The sequence below is a fragment of the Engraulis encrasicolus genome, chromosome 11, assembly GCF_034702125.1.
Source record: "Engraulis encrasicolus isolate BLACKSEA-1 chromosome 11, IST_EnEncr_1.0, whole genome shotgun sequence".
NCBI classification, from domain to species: Eukaryota; Metazoa; Chordata; class Actinopteri; order Clupeiformes; family Engraulidae; genus Engraulis; species Engraulis encrasicolus.
In genome coordinates, this window is record NC_085867.1 from 33,580,077 (window position 1) to 33,589,122 (window position 9,046).

The window sequence follows — 9,046 nt, forward strand, 5'->3', positions numbered from 1 at the left end:
AGTCAAGACGTGCATTTTTCAGAGGTAGTGAGGAGTTTTGGCCGTTGTGTGTGAGGTTTGGAGATTTGTGTGTAGAGTTTTGAGAATTTGAGAACTGATTCCGAAAAATGTGTGTAAGCAATCGAGAAAAACTGTAATATGTGTTCAATAAGATATAAATTAGACTGAAGCCGACCCCTCACAGGTGACTTTTACCTCAATATCCCGCCCCACACACACACAGTGATTGATATTGGCGGTCAGACCGATGCAAATTAGCCTACTAATGGTAGCTTGTTAAGGTTATCAACTAGTAGGAGATGGTTTCCTGACGAGATATTCCTGACAGAGACTCGGAATTCGAGCTAAGTATAGGAAGTAGATTTGTTTTTGGTTAACGTTTATTTGCAATTCGCGTCGAAATGCCATCTGAGAACAACAACGCTAATGTTAACCAGGGGTATCGACAAAGGGGTGCGATGTCTCGGGCCCAGATACGGGGGACGGGGCGTAGAAATGAATCCTAGTTAGTGCAACATTATTGAGTGGGGGTCCCTTTAAGACGAGTTTGTCCCAGGTCCGTCCAAAGCTGTCAACGACCCTGATGTTAACGACTATGCTAATGTGCTAGTGCTAGCTGCTAGCTAAGTAGCTAATTCCAGCCTGAATACAGGGCTTTGATCCCAAGCCTGAATAAAATTATTATATTTAAAAAAAAATGAAAGATATATTGGAACGAATGTTAGACAGCCCTTAATATTCCGACCTGTTATAGATATTCTTTCATGTTCATGTGTTTGCTTGTCAACGTTGGTCATAATTCAGATACCGAGTTCTGTCCACGTTTCTTTTTTCGGTTGAGAAAGATGAGCTCATTAGCAAGGTCATTTGGAATTCGTGGGTGACATTGACGTTAGCCTCGAAACATTGGCTACAGCTACACAGTATGCAGCAATATTAACTTTGCTAGGTTGTTCAGCGAACCCAAACTGCCGTCAGTTTACAAGTAGGATCGTAAATCTTCTCGCACCTCAAGTGATTTGTGAGCTACATTTTATTGTGAAATTCTGTCAAGGTATTAGCCTAGTTTTAGCTTGCTGACCCCAGCCATCAAGTTGTGTAGGCTTGCTACAGCAGGTTGCTCATACGCCTGCAACACCTGCTCACGCAGTTTTGATTAAGCTGTCGTCATTACAATCGGTTGAAAGTGGAAGTATTGCCGTGCGTGAGCTAACTGTGAAATGGGTCATTAAAGCAAGTTCAGGTTCTGGAAGCACCCCAACGTATAGTCTACACTGACTGCTTTTCCCTCCACCACTACTACAGTGAGTCCAATATGTATTTGATCCCTTGCTGATTTTGCCCGTTTGCCCACTAATAAAGACATGATCAGTCTATAAATTTATGATAATATGTATTCAAACATGGAGAGACAGAATATCAAAAAGAAATTCCAGAAAATAACTTAAAATAATATATTTTAATTTATTTGTATTTAATTTAGGCTAATAAGTATTTGACCCCTCTAGCTAAAGAAGATAAAGTGCTTTGTGGCAAAGCCCTAGTTTTCTAGCACTGAGGTTAGATGCTTCTTTTAGTTAATGACAATGTTTGTGCATATAGTAGAAACTATTTTTGCCCATTTTTCTTTGCACATTATCTCTAACACATTAATGGTTTGTGGCTGTAGCTTGGCAAATGGGAGGTTCAGTTCTCTCCATAGAATTACTATAGGGTTAATATTTGGAGACTGTCTAGGCCACTTCACGACTTTAATATGCTTCTTATTGAGCCACTCCTTCGTTGCTTTGACTGTATGTTGTGTATTATTGTCATGTTGGGAGATCCAAAAATGGCCCACCCTTCAGTGTAGTGGTGGAGGGAAGGACGTTTGCACTCAGGATTGCACATTACATGTCTCCCTCCATCCATTCATTGACGATGTGAAGTTGTCCTGTGCCTTGGCCAGACAAACACCCTCAAACCATAATGATACCACTTTCGTGCATGATGGTGAGGAGGGTGTTCTTGGGATCATAGACAGCAGTATTCTTTCTCAAAACAAATTGAATTGTGATAATGCCAAACAGCTTGATTTTGGTTTCATCTGACTACAGCACCTCCTTATCATATCCTAAACCAGTCTGATGTCCGTTGGCAAACCTCAAGTGGGACTGCGCAGGTTCCTTCTGAAGTAGAGGTACCATGTGTGCACTACAGGATTTTAAACCTCTGTAGCATTAAGTGCTACCAGTAGTTTTCTCAGTGATTTTGGTCCCAGTAGCTTTGATATCATTGTCTAGATCATCCCGTACAGCTCTAGGGTGATTTCTTTCTGTTCTCATGATTATCAAATCCCTACAAAAGGTCAAATCTTGTATAGAACCCCAGACAGGCTGATGGATAGTCATTTTGTATTTCTCACATTTTGGAAGAAATGCATCAACAGCTGGGTCATTAATACCCAGTCTCTTTCTTGTGGCTTTGCAGCCCATTTAATCTTTGTTCAGGTCTAAAATCGTGTCCCTGATATCATTTGACCACTCTTTGGTCTTTCCCATGCTGGTGAGGTTGGAGTGTGACTGATTCACTCATACTATGGACTGATTCTGCTGATTCAATGTGTCTTTTATGCATGTTAGTATGTACAGGTGTCTTTAATTCAGATGACAAGTTGATCGGAAGTGCCCATCTGGTCTGTGGGCCCGGAACTGTAATCAGTTGGCAGGGGATCAAATACTTATTTTGCTCGATGAAATGGAAATAAATTAATATATATTCTCTTCAGTTAATTTCTGGATTTTCTTTTTGATATTCTGTCTCTCCATATTAGAATACATATTATCATAACATTTATTCACTGATCATGTCTTTGTTAGTAGGCAAACCAACAAAATCAGCAAGGGATCAAATACATATTGGACTCACTGTATACTACGAACGAAACGCTCCCTACAACACATTTTTAAGCTGATGAAGATGGCGAATCCATGTTGCTCGTATTCGTTTAATTTATGGTTCTTTTTGGAAACAATATAATTTAATTGGCTCTAATGCAACAAGCCATGTGCGTTTAGATTCTGCTTGCAATTAATGGTCAAATGTTCATAAATATACTAATATTAAGAAAATGGATTAAATAAATGATTTTTGGTCAAAAGTGAAAGCCCTAGTGTGTGTACAGCATATGTATTGTATTCTGATACTGCATTGCATTAAAAATAAATGCAGACGTTTACATAATGAAAGCGAAAGTGAAAGTGAAAGAAAGCCCATTGGGAAACTCCAACTCCCATTGTCATTGTGACACAGCACTCAAGTGAACACTGCACACTGCACACAACGAAATTGCATTTATGCCTCACCCGTGCAAGGGGGCAGCCCTCAGTGGCGCCCCATGGGGAGCAGTGCGGTGGGACGGTACCATGCTCAGGGTACCTCAGTCATGGAGGAGGATGGGGGAGAGCACTGGTTGATTACTCCCCCCACCAACCTGGCGGGTCGGGAGTCGAACCGGCAACCTCTGGGATGCAAGTCTGACGCCCTAACCGCTCACCCATGACTGCCCGGCGTCACATTGTTGCCATAATCTGTGTACCCTGTAGACATTTTTAAATGCCTATATTTATTTTTTCCCCCTCTTGTCTGTTTCTCTATCCTCTCCAGTGAAAATGGATCTGAAGGAAAATGTCCCCAGCCAGCTGCAGGACCCTGGACCAGCAGTCAAGAATGTGCTTGTGTCTTTATACTTAGATGGGACTGAGAAATGCAAAAAAGTTTTTTCAGTTTCCAGTGCTTTAGCGCTTTTACAAGCCTGTCACTCTGAGTTTTCTCACCCAGTGGAATTACAAAGACTTCTACACTACAACAATGACTTCAAAGACTACATTGACTGTGACAGTAGCATAGATTTTAAGGATTATGACAGATTCCAAGTATGGGTTTCGACTATGGTCCATTTGGATTGGGTGGAGTGTGTAGCACCACACACTGAGAGTGAAAATGTGAGTATTTTGAGGGATGTCATATGATGGCTATTTCTGAAACATTTACTTGGATCAGGAATCAATAGCATTTTCCTTAATATATATATTTATGACACAGGATGGAGTGTCAATGAATAGAACAGAATCTTAACCGTGTTAACACTGGAGATTTGTTGTTCAAATTGCAGTGACATTTTTCCTGCAGTTACGAGTTTTGACTGGTTATCTTTTAATGAACACAACTGCCCATTCTAACCAACTTACTTGAGAGGCATGTTTATACTTATGTCTTATAGGAAGATCGGACTGCTGCTTCACTCAAGTCTCTTCTTGAAAAGAAGGCTCAGGACATCCTTAAAGAATATGAGCAGACTGGAACACTATCCACCAGTACCAGAAGAAAGCTTGTGAACATAAGTGTCAGTGACCTAGTCGAGAAACATGGATTGTAAGTTTTAGATATTCATTGTTTTTGATGTCGATCCATTTTCTTTTTGTTCTTTTTTAATGTATATTCAAGTGAATGTAAAAATGAAATTGGATCATCTGTATGGCGTGTAACTTATGTCCAGTGGGGATGGACTTGCCATTTGTTTTGTTGTACAGTTATCCCTCTGGACCAGAGAAACTGCGTTTGTCAAAATCATTGACAACGCTCTTCCCGTTGCTCAAAGTGATGGTCTGTGGAGATGGTGAAGGATTTGTAAGTAAAACATTAAACAAAACAAAACAGATTCACTCTCATTCACAGTAGACATAATAAAGTGAAACTTTGTGTACAGAGCTTTCTGTGGACAGGATTCCTGGCAAGAGCAATCATTCCTGATTTTCTTCATGCATGACAGTTTCTGTGTATTTGTAGCTATCCGTGTTAACTTGTAATTGTTCTAGATAAAGACATTCTTGAATTGTAGAAGCAAGAGCCATATACTGCTTTGCACGTGGAACAGTATGTTGCTTCCCAGTTTTCCATGAAACAAGAGCACTGTCTTTACTAAAGTAGGACATACACTGTGCGATATTTTCACTCGTGGGTCTTAAGCTTCTGCTCACACTGCACGATGGAATTTCACTGTTTAAAAGTTCACAGCTCACAACTCACGTCCTCGCACTACACGAGCCGACAGTCGGATGCGACCGAAATGCTTCCACCGTACGACGCGACAGGCATGTTTCCCCGGTCTGCAGAGGAGGGAACATGCGCACCTGAGGTGGAGATGAGGTCGCGCTCAACAGCGAATCGCACGGCCCTATTAATTTCTGCATGTGAAGTGTCAAATCGGGTCGTAGCACTGCTTTAACTCTGCGATTTAAGCACGAGCCACGACCAGAATTTCAAACCGTTTTGATTTTCTTGCGACCCTGCGATTGCACGATCGTGAGGCGAAATCGCTTGTCGTTACCCCATGTACACTGCACGATGCGAGACTCACGATTGACCTGCGATTGAGCAAGAAATCGGCCCGACTCTCAAAAAGTTGTGCGAGTGCCAAATCGGGGCAAAATCGGGGCAAAAGTCGCACAGTGTATGCCCGGCTTAAGGCTCACACAGTATCCTGTAGTACTGTGGTGTTCGCTGGTATCATCCGTCCAGTCTGCATCGCTGTAGGCTTCTATGCTAAGATTTTCAGCTTTATTTCTCCTGAAAGTTAACCCTTTTTCTCCTGTACCTTTCAGATATTGTAGGACGTGTTTCACAGTGACCCATTGTTGCTCTGTAGGTTAAGCTAGGTACTGTGACAGCCTGCTCACCACAAAACTCAGATCAAGCCTAGTGCAGATTTGCTCACGACCTCTCTCTGTACATCCTGATGTCTGTCATTTTAACAGCATTATAATTATATTCAAACTTCTTCTCATAAGGAGTTTCTATAACCCTATATTCTGACATTTCGAAACCCTGGAGAATTCTGTTAGTTTACTTCTTGTGATGTCTTGATACATCCATCAGAAAAATCTAAATAATTTCCAATAACATTTTGAGTTGCTCCAAACCCTTCACCTTAAATTACTTTGAAAGCATCCCCTTCAACTCGGGTGTACCAAAATTAATATCATTGTACATTCACATGTTGAGTATCGATTGGGTTCTTGCGCCCTCTTGTTTCAATCAGTAACCCAAAGATACACCTTTTCACATTTTAACACTTCTTCTTCTTTTTTTATAGGAACATTTCTATGATCCTTTGTCACATACAGGATTTCTAGAAATGAGGCTACGGAATATCAGATGAAACCTAGAAGAGGGCCAGCGACGCTACCACAAGAGAAAATTTGGATGTAATTATTTATTGGCTCAACCATCTACCGTGCAGCCATCTACAGTGCAGCCATTAGATGATGAAGACCTTAGTGAATGGATGTCGATCATCAAAAGGATGAAACCATCACCAGAGAACATGGCACCAACAAAGACAGCAATGGAAAAGACATTCAGCCATCGCCGAAATTGGATCAGCACCAAGTCTCCAACTGTTGCAGACATTGTCCAATATTACCCTCGTTTTATAGACATCCCAAGTCTGGTGAGTCTTTTCCTTATTGATATGTACTTCTTTTTCCCCTGTTATTTGCTTTTCATCTAAACCAAGCTTGATTGGAACAACATCTTGTGTGAACAACATCTATGAGTTTAGTTTTAAAGGAACAGTCCACCCTTTTTTGTTTTTCACATATTAACAGCATTTCCAAGTGTTACACATGAATATGCATACCATTTTCCTATTAGTGTGTTCTGTACATATTTTCAGTACTCAATTATTAGCCTAGTTTAGTATAATCACTGGAAGTGATTGGGTTCAATAGCATCAAGCCTCAAAAGATAACCGGACAGAATTGAATAGCCGTTTTGCACACGGGTGAATGATACATTCATTTTCAAGTGGTTTATAAGTACATTTGCTGATGTTCATTTGGAACCCATGGACTTCCATTGTTATGCTAAAAACAGCTGTACTGCCAAACTAGGCATTGCAAAGTTACCTTACATTACATTGTGAGGGTCTTAGAACAGGGGATGTAATGATACTGTGTGAAGACAACAAGATGGGCTATAGAATTAAAGTTGTGTTTCCTGTGTTTTCCCGTATCAGCTGGATGCAGAGTTTCTGAAAATGTTCGAGGGGAAAGCAGAGTTGTTGATTCGGAGGTGGGAGCCATCATTCATCCCCAAACTGAGGAAGGTTGCTGCTCTAGAGAAGGGAGTGGTGTCCTCCTTACTTGATCAGGAAGGAGAACAGAATGATGTTAAACAATCTTCTTTTTTTCCAACACTTTGCCTCTACTTTTTGTGTACATGTATATGTGTGGGTGGGGGATATGGGGGCTAATGTGTGTACTACTTTGGTCAGGGGTAACTTTAACTTGCCTTGAAAAATTTAATGAATAGTTTGGTTTATATGTGATTGTTAAAGGAAATTGGAAATAAGCCTGTGGCTACAAATACTAAGGTACTTTCTATTGGACTATTGTATTTCATGATACGTGTGTCCTATACAAACTTAACTAAATCTCTCACATATTTCTCTTTTTGCTCATGTCGTTCAAATAGATGAGGTATGCTACAGTGCATTAAAGATTCTGACTCACCTACTGCCACCAACTGCGTCAGGACGGGGATCAGCCTCAACACAATGCAGTGTGAAGTCGGCCATTTCATTCCTAATCAACTTTGTTCCGGTATGTAGTATAAGTGAACCATGAAGGAACATAATGAATATGCTCCAGGTTAGAATGGTGTGTATAATGAAGGTGTACTCTGTATTTCAGCATGGGACAAGCATCTCCTCCCTTTGCACGTATGATGAGCGATCGTCAAGGACGCAGCCAGAGATTGTCTGCATTGGTCATCTGAAGAGCCCAGCACGGCAGTTCGTCATTGTTGCCAGAAAGGACGGAGTCCCAATTCCACTGCATGATGACAGCTTAACCTGTGCTTTGGATAAGCTCTTCAAGTTCTTCTGGGTATGCAATGTTGCTTATCCTGCTCAGATTGCGTCAGTGGTCATCTTTTTTCAGCACATTTATGACTTGCCAGTGTCAAAGACTGCCAAAGACGACCCAAAGTTTTGGAACTCCTGGGAAAAGTCCAGGCTTTGGCTTAAAAACTGTCAGTATGTACATTTGCCCTGTATGCAAACTGCCAGTTCCTGGTGAGACCAGGAAACTTCGGTGGCATCTCCGTGTAGTGCATTGTTAATCTGATAGTCAGAGCTATACTCTTATCTGCAGTCAAAATGGCTGTCAGCGTACGTATCATAATCTTAATTCATTGTCAAAACATCTTTCAAGAGAGCATTTATCTTTTCACACAAGCGATTTGTCCGACCACACTTCAGCTCGCACAACAATAAATGACATAGAAGCAGATCTGATATCAGACACTACAGTATCTAATGGAGCCAAGGAGTATGCCACAAATACAGACACATGCAGAGGCCCTTCACTGACTAGTTATGCAGCCACCTTTGTTGCTCAGATGTACTCTGCCGCAAATACAACTTTAAGTGATGTACAAAGGAGTGTAACTTGCACTAAAGAACTGTTGGACAGAACAACATATAGCCTTCAACAATCTACAATGTCAATATCAGAGGACAATGAGGGTGTTGTGTCACTGATGAAGAAATTTGAAAGTGCTCGAAATGTTTTTGATGATTTGGATAATCCATACAAAAATATTTTGAGAGTCAATACTCACTTGCAAAGTCAACAGAAGTCTTCCTAGGCCATAGAGCTGACACTACTAGAGGAGGTGGGTTAGTCAAACAATCACTAACGGCTAATACTTTTCAGTATATTTCCATCCTTGAGACACTGAAATTCATTTTCTGTAATGCAGTCCTTATATGGGGACTCTCATAAAAGTACTGATGGAAAGATGCGCGACTACTGCGATGGCACTCACTTTGCCAAACACGTCTTATACAACAAGCATCCAAGTGCCCTTCAGATACAGTTATATTTTGATGATCTGGAAACCACAAATCCTCTGGGCTCAAAAACCAAAATCCATAAAATGGGCGCAGTTTATTTCTCTCTACGAAACTTGCCACCGAAGTTCAATTCAAGCCTTGATAACA

At 40.9% G+C, this 9,046-nt stretch overlaps 1 pseudogene; it reads left to right on the plus strand.

Annotated features, from left to right (window-relative positions):
- The first annotated feature begins 3,650 nt into the window (after positions 1–3,650).
- Positions 3,651–8,068, plus strand: LOC134457732 (uncharacterized; annotated as a pseudogene).
- The last annotated feature ends 978 nt before the right edge of the window (positions 8,069–9,046 follow it).